This window comes from Schistocerca cancellata, unplaced genomic scaffold, assembly GCF_023864275.1.
Source record: "Schistocerca cancellata isolate TAMUIC-IGC-003103 unplaced genomic scaffold, iqSchCanc2.1 HiC_scaffold_1070, whole genome shotgun sequence".
Lineage (NCBI taxonomy): Eukaryota > Metazoa > Arthropoda > Insecta > Orthoptera > Acrididae > Schistocerca > Schistocerca cancellata.
The window spans coordinates 4,448-19,433 of record NW_026047069.1 but is presented as its reverse complement, the minus strand read 5'-3'; the positions used below and the strand labels follow the sequence as shown (position 1 = coordinate 19,433).

At 50.4% G+C, this 14,986-nt stretch overlaps 5 non-coding genes across 5 annotated transcripts; all 5 read right to left on the bottom strand.

The window, feature by feature from the left end:
• Positions 1-832: 832 nt before the first annotated feature.
• On the bottom strand, positions 833-916 carry Trnal-uaa (transfer RNA leucine (anticodon UAA)). The gene has a single exon. It is a non-coding gene; the product is annotated as a tRNA-Leu (tRNA).
• Positions 917-2,722: 1,806 nt separating this feature from the next.
• Trnal-uaa (transfer RNA leucine (anticodon UAA)) lies at positions 2,723-2,806 on the bottom strand. Its single transcript has one exon. It is a non-coding gene; the product is annotated as a tRNA-Leu (tRNA).
• Positions 2,807-4,612: 1,806 nt separating this feature from the next.
• On the bottom strand, positions 4,613-4,696 carry Trnal-uaa (transfer RNA leucine (anticodon UAA)). Its single transcript has one exon. It is a non-coding gene; the product is annotated as a tRNA-Leu (tRNA).
• A 1,806-nt stretch (positions 4,697-6,502) lies between these two features.
• On the bottom strand, positions 6,503-6,586 carry Trnal-uaa (transfer RNA leucine (anticodon UAA)). The gene has a single exon. It is a non-coding gene; the product is annotated as a tRNA-Leu (tRNA).
• Positions 6,587-8,392: 1,806 nt separating this feature from the next.
• Trnal-uaa (transfer RNA leucine (anticodon UAA)) lies at positions 8,393-8,476 on the bottom strand. The gene has a single exon. It is a non-coding gene; the product is annotated as a tRNA-Leu (tRNA).
• Positions 8,477-14,986: the final 6,510 nt, after the last annotated feature.

Below are 14,986 nucleotides of genomic sequence, written 5' to 3'. Positions count from 1 at the left end.
AGGACAGGCGCTAGAATCGACTGGGAGAGACCAACTCGACAAACACACAACGGACCCTTTCATTTGACTGTGGCCGCAGCTTCGCGAATTTGGGTACCGAGAGGCAAGAGACGGGTCAGCGTGCTGGACCGTATCATTACCGCGCAGCAACACCGAAAACTAAGGGAAAAGGCAAAATTAAAGAATCCAACAGCACGCAGACATCCTAGTTAGTCACCGAGCCGTGTACTAAGCACGCAAAAATGCTGCTTAACTTCGGTGATCGGACGAGAACCCGTGTCGTCAGCGTGGCACAGAAGTCGGCGAGAACGTTTCCAGACGTGTGGACATCTTAGTCCTTGTACAGATCACTTGAGATTTGCCTGGCAGTCTCTCGCGCTGCCTTTTAGGGAAGCAATATGGAATAGCCCTTGGTGGGACGTAACCCACAGCCTTCCCGTTATTAGCATGACACACTAACTTAGTGAGCTTACTGCCCACGCAATACGGCCGCTTCAGAACTCCAGTACCTGAACCACCGTTTCATCTATCTTTATTAAGGCCCTACGATTCATTTAAACACGTATGTGTTGCTGTTGAGGTTTTCTCGCTGTCGCTTGGAACCCAGAGCCACAACACAACGACAACGGAAACGTCCGTGAGAAGAGCTAAACCTCGACACAGGAAAAGTATGTTCCGCTATTTCTTTCCGACCGCTCGGGCTATCGGACGTGCGACGCCTGCACCGCTGTCACTGTCGTCTCTAGTAAAATCTGCATGGCGTGTTTCTGCGTAATTTACTTGTTCTATAAGATGAAGGGAGTACGTTAGTTTCAGAATGTTCAAAATGCTTTGTCAGATGTGGGGTTCGAACCCAAGCTCCCTTACGGGAACCAGAGCTTAAATCTGGCGCCTTAGACCGCTCGGCCAATCTGACGTGCGAGGCATTCGCTCCAGTGACTTCCATCTCTATCTCAAGAACCTCGCTGCGAAATCTGTTTCTTTTTTGGTAGGATGTAATTATGTCAGTTTTAGAATATTTAAGACACAATGTCAGACGTGGCGTAGGAAACGCACCCTCCCTTTCGGGAGCCAATGTGGCGCGTTGGACCGCTTTCTTCCGTCGTTTCCAGTTTGAACTGTAACTAGCAAAACTGTATTTAGTAATAGTAACATTTTCACATTGATGCAAAGAAAACTAGATATTAACGAACGGCAAATAAGGCCGTTTCCTAGCAACAGCCACGCTGTACATTACGCACTCGTGGGAAGCCAATGAAATACTTCCTGTGAGGCTCAAACTGTCGACCTTCACTTTACAATACTTAGGCACTGCCCCGGTGGGACCGACGCATACATACTGAAACGCCTTTGGATCGTCAGTGGGTACTTCATACTAGAAATTTCATATTCGCCCTGATGTGCATTAAAGGGCAGATTCTTCAGTGAAAGTTCGTTCTGCGCTCAGTTACAGTATATCGCCCTAGCAGCACCAGCAAAACGGGTTCAGATGTGCTCGCCTTCCACTCGGCGTTGAGCGCCTACAGCGAGATTGCCTTCGGCCTCTGGCGCCAGGAGGGAAGGCGACACATCACGGCGCAAGCAGCGCGTAGCAGAGGGCGGTGGTGGTGTGTCGGTCAGCATGGATGCTTCCCAAGTAGCTGGTCCGGGTTCGAAACCCGGACACCGCACGGAAGTTGTCTCCTTTACTCAGGAGAGTGTTTTCAACGCTCGCGATCGTCGAGTTTCCGAACTGTCGTGTTACGAATGGTTTTCCTTCGCCCCTCGTCGCGCTCCGCGTAGGCTAGTGCGGATTGCGATTCACAGCATCGTGTGTCCCCATGTGTCGACTTGTCTCGACTTTGCTCGGCTGACGCGAAAGCTGACGCTTGCAAATGGGCGTATATGTAGAGGACAGGCGCTAGAATCGACTGGGAGAGACCAACTCGACAAACACACAACGGACCCTTTCATTTGACTGTGGCCGCAGCTTCGCGAATTTGGGTACCGAGAGGCAAGAGACGGGTCAGCGTGCTGGACCGTATCATTACCGCGCAGCAACACCGAAAACTAAGGGAAAAGGCAAAATTAAAGAATCCAACAGCACGCAGACATCCTAGTTAGTCACCGAGCCGTGTACTAAGCACGCAAAAATGCTGCTTAACTTCGGTGATCGGACGAGAACCCGTGTCGTCAGCGTGGCACAGAAGTCGGCGAGAACGTTTCCAGACGTGTGGACATCTTAGTCCTTGTACAGATCACTTGAGATTTGCCTGGCAGTCTCTCGCGCTGCCTTTTAGGGAAGCAATATGGAATAGCCCTTGGTGGGACGTAACCCACAGCCTTCCCGTTATTAGCATGACACACTAACTTAGTGAGCTTACTGCCCACGCAATACGGCCGCTTCAGAACTCCAGTACCTGAACCACCGTTTCATCTATCTTTATTAAGGCCCTACGATTCATTTAAACACGTATGTGTTGCTGTTGAGGTTTTCTCGCTGTCGCTTGGAACCCAGAGCCACAACACAACGACAACGGAAACGTCCGTGAGAAGAGCTAAACCTCGACACAGGAAAAGTATGTTCCGCTATTTCTTTCCGACCGCTCGGGCTATCGGACGTGCGACGCCTGCACCGCTGTCACTGTCGTCTCTAGTAAAATCTGCATGGCGTGTTTCTGCGTAATTTACTTGTTCTATAAGATCAAAGGAGTACGTTAGTTTCAGAATGTTCAAAATGCTTTGTCAGATGTGGGGTTCGAACCCAAGCTCCCTTACGGGAACCAGAGCTTAAATCTGGCGCCTTAGACCGCTCGGCCAATCTGACGTGCGAGGCATTCGCTCCAGTGACTTCCATCTCTATCTCAAGAACCTCGCTGCGAAATCTGTTTCTTTTTTGGTAGGATGTAATTATGTCAGTTTTAGAATATTTAAGACACAATGTCAGACGTGGCGTAGGAAACGCACCCTCCCTTTCGGGAGCCAATGTGGCGCGTTGGACCGCTTTCTTCCGTCGTTTCCAGTTTGAACTGTAACTAGCAAAACTGTATTTAGTAATAGTAACATTTTCACATTGATGCAAAGAAAACTAGATATTAACGAACGGCAAATAAGGCCGTTTCCTAGCAACAGCCACGCTGTACATTACGCACTCGTGGGAAGCCAATGAAATACTTCCTGTGAGGCTCAAACTGTCGACCTTCACTTTACAATACTTAGGCACTGCCCCGGTGGGACCGACGCATACATACTGAAACGCCTTTGGATCGTCAGTGGGTACTTCATACTAGAAATTTCATATTCGCCCTGATGTGCATTAAAGGGCAGATTCTTCAGTGAAAGTTCGTTCTGCGCTCAGTTACAGTATATCGCCCTAGCAGCACCAGCAAAACGGGTTCAGATGTGCTCGCCTTCCACTCGGCGTTGAGCGCCTACAGCGAGATTGCCTTCGGCCTCTGGCGCCAGGAGGGAAGGCGACACATCACGGCGCAAGCAGCGCGTAGCAGAGGGCGGTGGTGGTGTGTCGGTCAGCATGGATGCTTCCCAAGTAGCTGGTCCGGGTTCGAAACCCGGACACCGCACGGAAGTTGTCTCCTTTACTCAGGAGAGTGTTTTCAACGCTCGCGATCGTCGAGTTTCCGAACTGTCGTGTTACGAATGGTTTTCCTTCGCCCCTCGTCGCGCTCCGCGTAGGCTAGTGCGGATTGCGATTCACAGCATCGTGTGTCCCCATGTGTCGACTTGTCTCGACTTTGCTCGGCTGACGCGAAAGCTGACGCTTGCAAATGGGCGTATATGTAGAGGACAGGCGCTAGAATCGACTGGGAGAGACCAACTCGACAAACACACAACGGACCCTTTCATTTGACTGTGGCCGCAGCTTCGCGAATTTGGGTACCGAGAGGCAAGAGACGGGTCAGCGTGCTGGACCGTATCATTACCGCGCAGCAACACCGAAAACTAAGGGAAAAGGCAAAATTAAAGAATCCAACAGCACGCAGACATCCTAGTTAGTCACCGAGCCGTGTACTAAGCACGCAAAAATGCTGCTTAACTTCGGTGATCGGACGAGAACCCGTGTCGTCAGCGGGGCACAGAAGTCGGCGAGAACGTTTCCAGACGTGTGGACATCTTAGTCCTTGTACAGATCACTTGAGATTTGCCTGGCAGTCTCTCGCGCTGCCTTTTAGGGAAGCAATATGGAATAGCCCTTGGTGGGACGTAACCCACAGCCTTCCCGTTATTAGCATGACACACTAACTTAGTGAGCTTACTGCCCACGCAATACGGCCGCTTCAGAACTCCAGTACCTGAACCACCGTTTCATCTATCTTTATTAAGGCCCTACGATTCATTTAAACACGTATGTGTTGCTGTTGAGGTTTTCTCGCTGTCGCTTGGAACCCAGAGCCACAACACAACGACAACGGAAACGTCCGTGAGAAGAGCTAAACCTCGACACAGGAAAAGTATGTTCCGCTATTTCTTTCCGACCGCTCGGGCTATCGGACGTGCGACGCCTGCATCGCTGTCACTGTCGTCTCTAGTAAAATCTGCATGGCGTGTTTCTGCGTAATTTACTTGTTCTATAAGATGAAGGGAGTACGTTAGTTTCAGAATGTTAAAAATGCTTTGTCAGATGTGGGGTTCGAACCCAAGCTCCCTTACGGGAACCAGAGCTTAAATCTGGCGCCTTAGACCGCTCGGCCAATCTGACGTGCGAGGCATTCGCTCCAGTGACTTCCATCTCTATCTCAAGAACCTCGCTGCGAAATCTGTTTCTTTTTTGGTAGGATGTAATTATGTCAGTTTTAGAATATTTAAGACACAATGTCAGACGTGGCGTAGGAAACGCACCCTCCCTTTCGGGAGCCAATGTGGCGCGTTGGACCGCTTTCTTCCGTCGTTTCCAGTTTGAACTGTAACTAGCAAAACTGTATTTAGTAATAGTAACATTTTCACATTGATGCAAAGAAAACTAGATATTAACGAACGGCAAATAAGGCCGTTTCCTAGCAACAGCCACGCTGTACATTACGCACTCGTGGGAAGCCAATGAAATACTTCCTGTGAGGCTCAAACTGTCGACCTTCACTTTACAATACTTAGGCACTGCCCCGGTGGGACCGACGCATACACACTGAAACGCCTTTGGATCGTCAGTGGGTACTTCATACTAGAAATTTCATATTCGCCCTGATGTGCATTAAAGGGCAGATTCTTCAGTGAAAGTTCGTTCTGCGCTCAGTTACAGTATATCGCCCTAGCAGCACCAGCAAAACGGGTTCAGATGTGCTCGCCTTCCACTCGGCGTTGAGCGCCTACAGCGAGATTGCCTTCGGCCTCTGGCGCCAGGAGGGAAGGCGACACATCACGGCGCAAGCAGCGCGTAGCAGAGGGCGGTGGTGGTGTGTCGGTCAGCATGGATGCTTCCCAAGTAGCTGGTCCGGGTTCGAAACCCGGACACCGCACGGAAGTTGTCTCCTTTACTCAGGAGAGTGTTTTCAACGCTCGCGATCGTCGAGTTTCCGAACTGTCGTGTTACGAATGGTTTTCCTTCGCCCCTCGTCGCGCTCCGCGTAGGCTAGTGCGGATTGCGATTCACAGCATCGTGTGTCCCCATGTGTCGACTTGTCTCGACTTTGCTCGGCTGACGCGAAAGCTGACGCTTGCAAATGGGCGTATATGTAGAGGACAGGCGCTAGAATCGACTGGGAGAGACCAACTCGACAAACACACAACGGACCCTTTCATTTGACTGTGGCCGCAGCTTCGCGAATTTGGGTACCGAGAGGCAAGAGACGGGTCAGCGTGCTGGACCGTATCATTACCGCGCAGCAACACCGAAAACTAAGGGAAAAGGCAAAATTAAAGAATCCAACAGCACGCAGACATCCTAGTTAGTCACCGAGCCGTGTACTAAGCACGCAAAAATGCTGCTTAACTTCGGTGATCGGACGAGAACCCGTGTCGTCAGCGTGGCACAGAAGTCGGCGAGAACGTTTCCAGACGTGTGGACATCTTAGTCCTTGTACAGATCACTTGAGATTTGCCTGGCAGTCTCTCGCGCTGCCTTTTAGGGAAGCAATATGGAATAGCCCTTGGTGGGACGTAACCCACAGCCTTCCCGTTATTAGCATGACACACTAACTTAGTGAGCTTACTGCCCACGCAATACGGCCGCTTCAGAACTCCAGTACCTGAACCACCGTTTCATCTATCTTTATTAAGGCCCTACGATTCATTTAAACACGTATGTGTTGCTGTTGAGGTTTTCTCGCTGTCGCTTGGAACCCAGAGCCACAACACAACGACAACGGAAACGTCCGTGAGAAGAGCTAAACCTCGACACAGGAAAAGTATGTTCCGCTATTTCTTTCCGACCGCTCGGGCTATCGGACGTGCGACGCCTGCACCGCTGTCACTGTCGTCTCTAGTAAAATCTGCATGGCGTGTTTCTGCGTAATTTACTTGTTCTATAAGATGAAGGGAGTACGTTAGTTTCAGAATGTTCAAAATGCTTTGTCAGATGTGGGGTTCGAACCCAAGCTCCCTTACGGGAACCAGAGCTTAAATCTGGCGCCTCAGACCGCTCGGCCAATCTGACGTGCGAGGCATTCGCTCCAGTGACTTCCATCTCTATCTCAAGAACCTCGCTGCGAAATCTGTTTCTTTTTTGGTAGGATGTAATTATGTCAGTTTTAGAATATTTAAGACACAATGTCAGACGTGGCGTAGGAAACGCACCCTCCCTTTCGGGAGCCAATGTGGCGCGTTGGACCGCTTTCTTCCGTCGTTTCCAGTTTGAACTGTAACTAGCAAAACTGTATTTAGTAATAGTAACATTTTCACATTGATGCAAAGAAAACTAGATATTAACGAACGGCAAATAAGGCCGTTTCCTAGCAACAGCCACGCTGTACATTACGCACTCGTGGGAAGCCAATGAAATACTTCCTGTGAGGCTCAAACTGTCGACCTTCACTTTACAATACTTAGGCACTGCCCCGGTGGGACCGACGCATACATACTGAAACGCCTTTGGATCGTCAGTGGGTACTTCATACTAGAAATTTCATATTCGCCCTGATGTGCATTAAAGGGCAGATTCTTCAGTGAAAGTTCGTTCTGCGCTCAGTTACAGTATATCGCCCTAGCAGCACCAGCAAAACGGGTTCAGATGTGCTCGCCTTCCACTCGGCGTTGAGCGCCTACAGCGAGATTGCCTTCGGCCTCTGGCGCCAGGAGGGAAGGCGACACATCACGGCGCAAGCAGCGCGTAGCAGAGGGCGGTGGTGGTGTGTCGGTCAGCATGGATGCTTCCCAAGTAGCTGGTCCGGGTTCGAAACCCGGACACCGCACGGAAGTTGTCTCCTTTACTCAGGAGAGTGTTTTCAACGCTCGCGATCGTCGAGTTTCCGAACTGTCGTGTTACGAATGGTTTTCCTTCGCCCCTCGTCGCGCTCCGCGTAGGCTAGTGCGGATTGCGATTCACAGCATCGTGTGTCCCCATGTGTCGACTTGTCTCGACTTTGCTCGGCTGACGCGAAAGCTGACGCTTGCAAATGGGCGTATATGTAGAGGACAGGCGCTAGAATCGACTGGGAGAGACCAACTCGACAAACACACAACGGACCCTTTCATTTGACTGTGGCCGCAGCTTCGCGAATTTGGGTACCGAGAGGCAAGAGACGGGTCAGCGTGCTGGACCGTATCATTACCGCGCAGCAACACCGAAAACTAAGGGAAAAGGCAAAATTAAAGAATCCAACAGCACGCAGACATCCTAGTTAGTCACCGAGCCGTGTACTAAGCACGCAAAAATGCTGCTTAACTTCGGTGATCGGACGAGAACCCGTGTCGTCAGCGTGGCACAGAAGTCGGCGAGAACGTTTCCAGACGTGTGGACATCTTAGTCCTTGTACAGATCACTTGAGATTTGCCTGGCAGTCTCTCGCGCTGCCTTTTAGGGAAGCAATATGGAATAGCCCTTGGTGGGACGTAACCCACAGCCTTCCCGTTATTAGCATGACACACTAACTTAGTGAGCTTACTGCCCACGCAATACGGCCGCTTCAGAACTCCAGTACCTGAACCACCGTTTCATCTATCTTTATTAAGGCCCTACGATTCATTTAAACACGTATGTGTTGCTGTTGAGGTTTTCTCGCTGTCGCTTGGAACCCAGAGCCACAACACAACGACAACGGAAACGTCCGTGAGAAGAGCTAAACCTCGACACAGGAAAAGTATGTTCCGCTATTTCTTTCCGACCGCTCGGGCTATCGGACGTGCGACGCCTGCACCGCTGTCACTGTCGTCTCTAGTAAAATCTGCATGGCGTGTTTCTGCGTAATTTACTTGTTCTATAAGATGAAGGGAGTACGTTAGTTTCAGAATGTTCAAAATGCTTTGTCAGATGTGGGGTTCGAACCCAAGCTCCCTTACGGGAACCAGAGCTTAAATCTGGCGCCTCAGACCGCTCGGCCAATCTGACGTGCGAGGCATTCGCTCCAGTGACTTCCATCTCTATCTCAAGAACCTCGCTGCGAAATCTGTTTCTTTTTTGGTAGGATGTAATTATGTCAGTTTTAGAATATTTAAGACACAATGTCAGACGTGGCGTAGGAAACGCACCCTCCCTTTCGGGAGCCAATGTGGCGCGTTGGACCGCTTTCTTCCGTCGTTTCCAGTTTGAACTGTAACTAGCAAAACTGTATTTAGTAATAGTAACATTTTCACATTGATGCAAAGAAAACTAGATATTAACGAACGGCAAATAAGGCCGTTTCCTAGCAACAGCCACGCTGTACATTACGCACTCGTGGGAAGCCAATGAAATACTTCCTGTGAGGCTCAAACTGTCGACCTTCACTTTACAATACTTAGGCACTGCCCCGGTGGGACCGACGCATACATACTGAAACGCCTTTGGATCGTCAGTGGGTACTTCATACTAGAAATTTCATATTCGCCCTGATGTGCATTAAAGGGCAGATTCTTCAGTGAAAGTTCGTTCTGCGCTCAGTTACAGTATATCGCCCTAGCAGCACCAGCAAAACGGGTTCAGATGTGCTCGCCTTCCACTCGGCGTTGAGCGCCTACAGCGAGATTGCCTTCGGCCTCTGGCGCCAGGAGGGAAGGCGACACATCACGGCGCAAGCAGCGCGTAGCAGAGGGCGGTGGTGGTGTGTCGGTCAGCATGGATGCTTCCCAAGTAGCTGGTCCGGGTTCGAAACCCGGACACCGCACGGAAGTTGTCTCCTTTACTCAGGAGAGTGTTTTCAACGCTCGCGATCGTCGAGTTTCCGAACTGTCGTGTTACGAATGGTTTTCCTTCGCCCCTCGTCGCGCTCCGCGTAGGCTAGTGCGGATTGCGATTCACAGCATCGTGTGTCCCCATGTGTCGACTTGTCTCGACTTTGCTCGGCTGACGCGAAAGCTGACGCTTGCAAATGGGCGTATATGTAGAGGACAGGCGCTAGAATCGACTGGGAGAGACCAACTCGACAAACACACAACGGACCCTTTCATTTGACTGTGGCCGCAGCTTCGCGAATTTGGGTACCGAGAGGCAAGAGACGGGTCAGCGTGCTGGACCGTATCATTACCGCGCAGCAACACCGAAAACTAAGGGAAAAGGCAAAATTAAAGAATCCAACAGCACGCAGACATCCTAGTTAGTCACCGAGCCGTGTACTAAGCACGCAAAAATGCTGCTTAACTTCGGTGATCGGACGAGAACCCGTGTCGTCAGCGTGGCACAGAAGTCGGCGAGAACGTTTCCAGACGTGTGGACATCTTAGTCCTTGTACAGATCACTTGAGATTTGCCTGGCAGTCTCTCGCGCTGCCTTTTAGGGAAGCAATATGGAATAGCCCTTGGTGGGACGTAACCCACAGCCTTCCCGTTATTAGCATGACACACTAACTTAGTGAGCTTACTGCCCACGCAATACGGCCGCTTCAGAACTCCAGTACCTGAACCACCGTTTCATCTATCTTTATTAAGGCCCTACGATTCATTTAAACACGTATGTGTTGCTGTTGAGGTTTTCTCGCTGTCGCTTGGAACCCAGAGCCACAACACAACGACAACGGAAACGTCCGTGAGAAGAGCTAAACCTCGACACAGGAAAAGTATGTTCCGCTATTTCTTTCCGACCGCTCGGGCTATCGGACGTGCGACGCCTGCACCGCTGTCACTGTCGTCTCTAGTAAAATCTGCATGGCGTGTTTCTGCGTAATTTACTTGTTCTATAAGATGAAGGGAGTACGTTAGTTTCAGAATGTTCAAAATGCTTTGTCAGATGTGGGGTTCGAACCCAAGCTCCCTTACGGGAACCAGAGCTAAAATCTGGCGCCTCAGACCGCTCGGCCAATCTGACGTGCGAGGCATTCGCTCCAGTGACTTCCATCTCTATCTCAAGAACCTCGCTGCGAAATCTGTTTCTTTTTTGGTAGGATGTAATTATGTCAGTTTTAGAATATTTAAGACACAATGTCAGACGTGGCGTAGGAAACGCACCCTCCCTTTCGGGAGCCAATGTGGCGCGTTGGACCGCTTTCTTCCGTCGTTTCCAGTTTGAACTGTAACTAGCAAAACTGTATTTAGTAATAGTAACATTTTCACATTGATGCAAAGAAAACTAGATATTAACGAACGGCAAATAAGGCCGTTTCCTAGCAACAGCCACGCTGTACATTACGCACTCGTGGGAAGCCAATGAAATACTTCCTGTGAGGCTCAAACTGTCGACCTTCACTTTACAATACTTAGGCACTGCCCCGGTGGGACCGACGCATACATACTGAAACGCCTTTGGATCGTCAGTGGGTACTTCATACTAGAAATTTCATATTCGCCCTGATGTGCATTAAAGGGCAGATTCTTCAGTGAAAGTTCGTTCTGCGCTCAGTTACAGTATATCGCCCTAGCAGCACCAGCAAAACGGGTTCAGATGTGCTCGCCTTCCACTCGGCGTTGAGCGCCTACAGCGAGATTGCCTTCGGCCTCTGGCGCCAGGAGGGAAGGCGACACATCACGGCGCAAGCAGCGCGTAGCAGAGGGCGGTGGTGGTGTGTCGGTCAGCATGGATGCTTCCCAAGTAGCTGGTCCGGGTTCGAAACCCGGACACCGCACGGAAGTTGTCTCCTTTACTCAGGAGAGTGTTTTCAACGCTCGCGATCGTCGAGTTTCCGAACTGTCGTGTTACGAATGGTTTTCCTTCGCCCCTCGTCGCGCTCCGCGTAGGCTAGTGCGGATTGCGATTCACAGCATCGTGTGTCCCCATGTGTCGACTTGTCTCGACTTTGCTCGGCTGACGCGAAAGCTGACGCTTGCAAATGGGCGTATATGTAGAGGACAGGCGCTAGAATCGACTGGGAGAGACCAACTCGACAAACACACAACGGACCCTTTCATTTGACTGTGGCCGCAGCTTCGCGAATTTGGGTACCGAGAGGCAAGAGACGGGTCAGCGTGCTGGACCGTATCATTACCGCGCAGCAACACCGAAAACTAAGGGAAAAGGCAAAATTAAAGAATCCAACAGCACGCAGACATCCTAGTTAGTCACCGAGCCGTGTACTAAGCACGCAAAAATGCTGCTTAACTTCGGTGATCGGACGAGAACCCGTGTCGTCAGCGTGGCACAGAAGTCGGCGAGAACGTTTCCAGACGTGTGGACATCTTAGTCCTTGTACAGATCACTTGAGATTTGCCTGGCAGTCTCTCGCGCTGCCTTTTAGGGAAGCAATATGGAATAGCCCTTGGTGGGACGTAACCCACAGCCTTCCCGTTATTAGCATGACACACTAACTTAGTGAGCTTACTGCCCACGCAATACGGCCGCTTCAGAACTCCAGTACCTGAACCACCGTTTCATCTATCTTTATTAAGGCCCTACGATTCATTTAAACACGTATGTGTTGCTGTTGAGGTTTTCTCGCTGTCGCTTGGAACCCAGAGCCACAACACAACGACAACGGAAACGTCCGTGAGAAGAGCTAAACCTCGACACAGGAAAAGTATGTTCCGCTATTTCTTTCCGACCGCTCGGGCTATCGGACGTGCGACGCCTGCACCGCTGTCACTGTCGTCTCTAGTAAAATCTGCATGGCGTGTTTCTGCGTAATTTACTTGTTCTATAAGATGAAGGGAGTACGTTAGTTTCAGAATGTTCAAAATGCTTTGTCAGATGTGGGGTTCGAACCCAAGCTCCCTTACGGGAACCAGAGCTAAAATCTGGCGCCTCAGACCGCTCGGCCAATCTGACGTGCGAGGCATTCGCTCCAGTGACTTCCATCTCTATCTCAAGAACCTCGCTGCGAAATCTGTTTCTTTTTTGGTAGGATGTAATTATGTCAGTTTTAGAATATTTAAGACACAATGTCAGACGTGGCGTAGGAAACGCACCCTCCCTTTCGGGAGCCAATGTGGCGCGTTGGACCGCTTTCTTCCGTCGTTTCCAGTTTGAACTGTAACTAGCAAAACTGTATTTAGTAATAGTAACATTTTCACATTGATGCAAAGAAAACTAGATATTAACGAACGGCAAATAAGGCCGTTTCCTAGCAACAGCCACGCTGTACATTACGCACTCGTGGGAAGCCAATGAAATACTTCCTGTGAGGCTCAAACTGTCGACCTTCACTTTACAATACTTAGGCACTGCCCCGGTGGGACCGACGCATACATACTGAAACGCCTTTGGATCGTCAGTGGGTACTTCATACTAGAAATTTCATATTCGCCCTGATGTGCATTAAAGGGCAGATTCTTCAGTGAAAGTTCGTTCTGCGCTCAGTTACAGTATATCGCCCTAGCAGCACCAGCAAAACGGGTTCAGATGTGCTCGCCTTCCACTCGGCGTTGAGCGCCTACAGCGAGATTGCCTTCGGCCTCTGGCGCCAGGAGGGAAGGCGACACATCACGGCGCAAGCAGCGCGTAGCAGAGGGCGGTGGTGGTGTGTCGGTCAGCATGGATGCTTCCCAAGTAGCTGGTCCGGGTTCGAAACCCGGACACCGCACGGAAGTTGTCTCCTTTACTCAGGAGAGTGTTTTCAACGCTCGCGATCGTCGAGTTTCCGAACTGTCGTGTTACGAATGGTTTTCCTTCGCCCCTCGTCGCGCTCCGCGTAGGCTAGTGCGGATTGCGATTCACAGCATCGTGTGTCCCCATGTGTCGACTTGTCTCGACTTTGCTCGGCTGACGCGAAAGCTGACGCTTGCAAATGGGCGTATATGTAGAGGACAGGCGCTAGAATCGACTGGGAGAGACCAACTCGACAAACACACAACGGACCCTTTCATTTGACTGTGGCCGCAGCTTCGCGAATTTGGGTACCGAGAGGCAAGAGACGGGTCAGCGTGCTGGACCGTATCATTACCGCGCAGCAACACCGAAAACTAAGGGAAAAGGCAAAATTAAAGAATCCAACAGCACGCAGACATCCTAGTTAGTCACCGAGCCGTGTACTAAGCACGCAAAAATGCTGCTTAACTTCGGTGATCGGACGAGAACCCGTGTCGTCAGCGTGGCACAGAAGTCGGCGAGAACGTTTCCAGACGTGTGGACATCTTAGTCCTTGTACAGATCACTTGAGATTTGCCTGGCAGTCTCTCGCGCTGCCTTTTAGGGAAGCAATATGGAATAGCCCTTGGTGGGACGTAACCCACAGCCTTCCCGTTATTAGCATGACACACTAACTTAGTGAGCTTACTGCCCACGCAATACGGCCGCTTCAGAACTCCAGTACCTGAACCACCGTTTCATCTATCTTTATTAAGGCCCTACGATTCATTTAAACACGTATGTGTTGCTGTTGAGGTTTTCTCGCTGTCGCTTGGAACCCAGAGCCACAACACAACGACAACGGAAACGTCCGTGAGAAGAGCTAAACCTCGACACAGGAAAAGTATGTTCCGCTATTTCTTTCCGACCGCTCGGGCTATCGGACGTGCGACGCCTGCACCGCTGTCACTGTCGTCTCTAGTAAAATCTGCATGGCGTGTTTCTGCGTAATTTACTTGTTCTATAAGATGAAGGGAGTACGTTAGTTTCAGAATGTTCAAAATGCTTTGTCAGATGTGGGGTTCGAACCCAAGCTCCCTTACGGGAACCAGAGCTAAAATCTGGCGCCTCAGACCGCTCGGCCAATCTGACGTGCGAGGCATTCGCTCCAGTGACTTCCATCTCTATCTCAAGAACCTCGCTGCGAAATCTGTTTCTTTTTTGGTAGGATGTAATTATGTCAGTTTTAGAATATTTAAGACACAATGTCAGACGTGGCGTAGGAAACGCACCCTCCCTTTCGGGAGCCAATGTGGCGCGTTGGACCGCTTTCTTCCGTCGTTTCCAGTTTGAACTGTAACTAGCAAAACTGTATTTAGTAATAGTAACATTTTCACATTGATGCAAAGAAAACTAGATATTAACGAACGGCAAATAAGGCCGTTTCCTAGCAACAGCCACGCTGTACATTACGCACTCGTGGGAAGCCAATGAAATACTTCCTGTGAGGCTCAAACTGTCGACCTTCACTTTACAATACTTAGGCACTGCCCCGGTGGGACCGACGCATACATACTGAAACGCCTTTGGATCGTCAGTGGGTACTTCATACTAGAAATTTCATATTCGCCCTGATGTGCATTAAAGGGCAGATTCTTCAGTGAAAGTTCGTTCTGCGCTCAGTTACAGTATATCGCCCTAGCAGCACCAGCAAAACGGGTTCAGATGTGCTCGCCTTCCACTCGGCGTTGAGCGCCTACAGCGAGATTGCCTTCGGCCTCTGGCGCCAGGAGGGAAGGCGACACATCACGGCGCAAGCAGCGCGTAGCAGAGGGCGGTGGTGGTGTGTCGGTCAGCATGGATGCTTCCCAAGTAGCTGGTCCGGGTTCGAAACCCGGACACCGCACGGAAGTTGTCTCCTTTACTCAGGAGAGTGTTTTCAACGCTCGCGATCGTCGAGTTTCCGAACTGTCGTGTTACGAATGGTTTTCC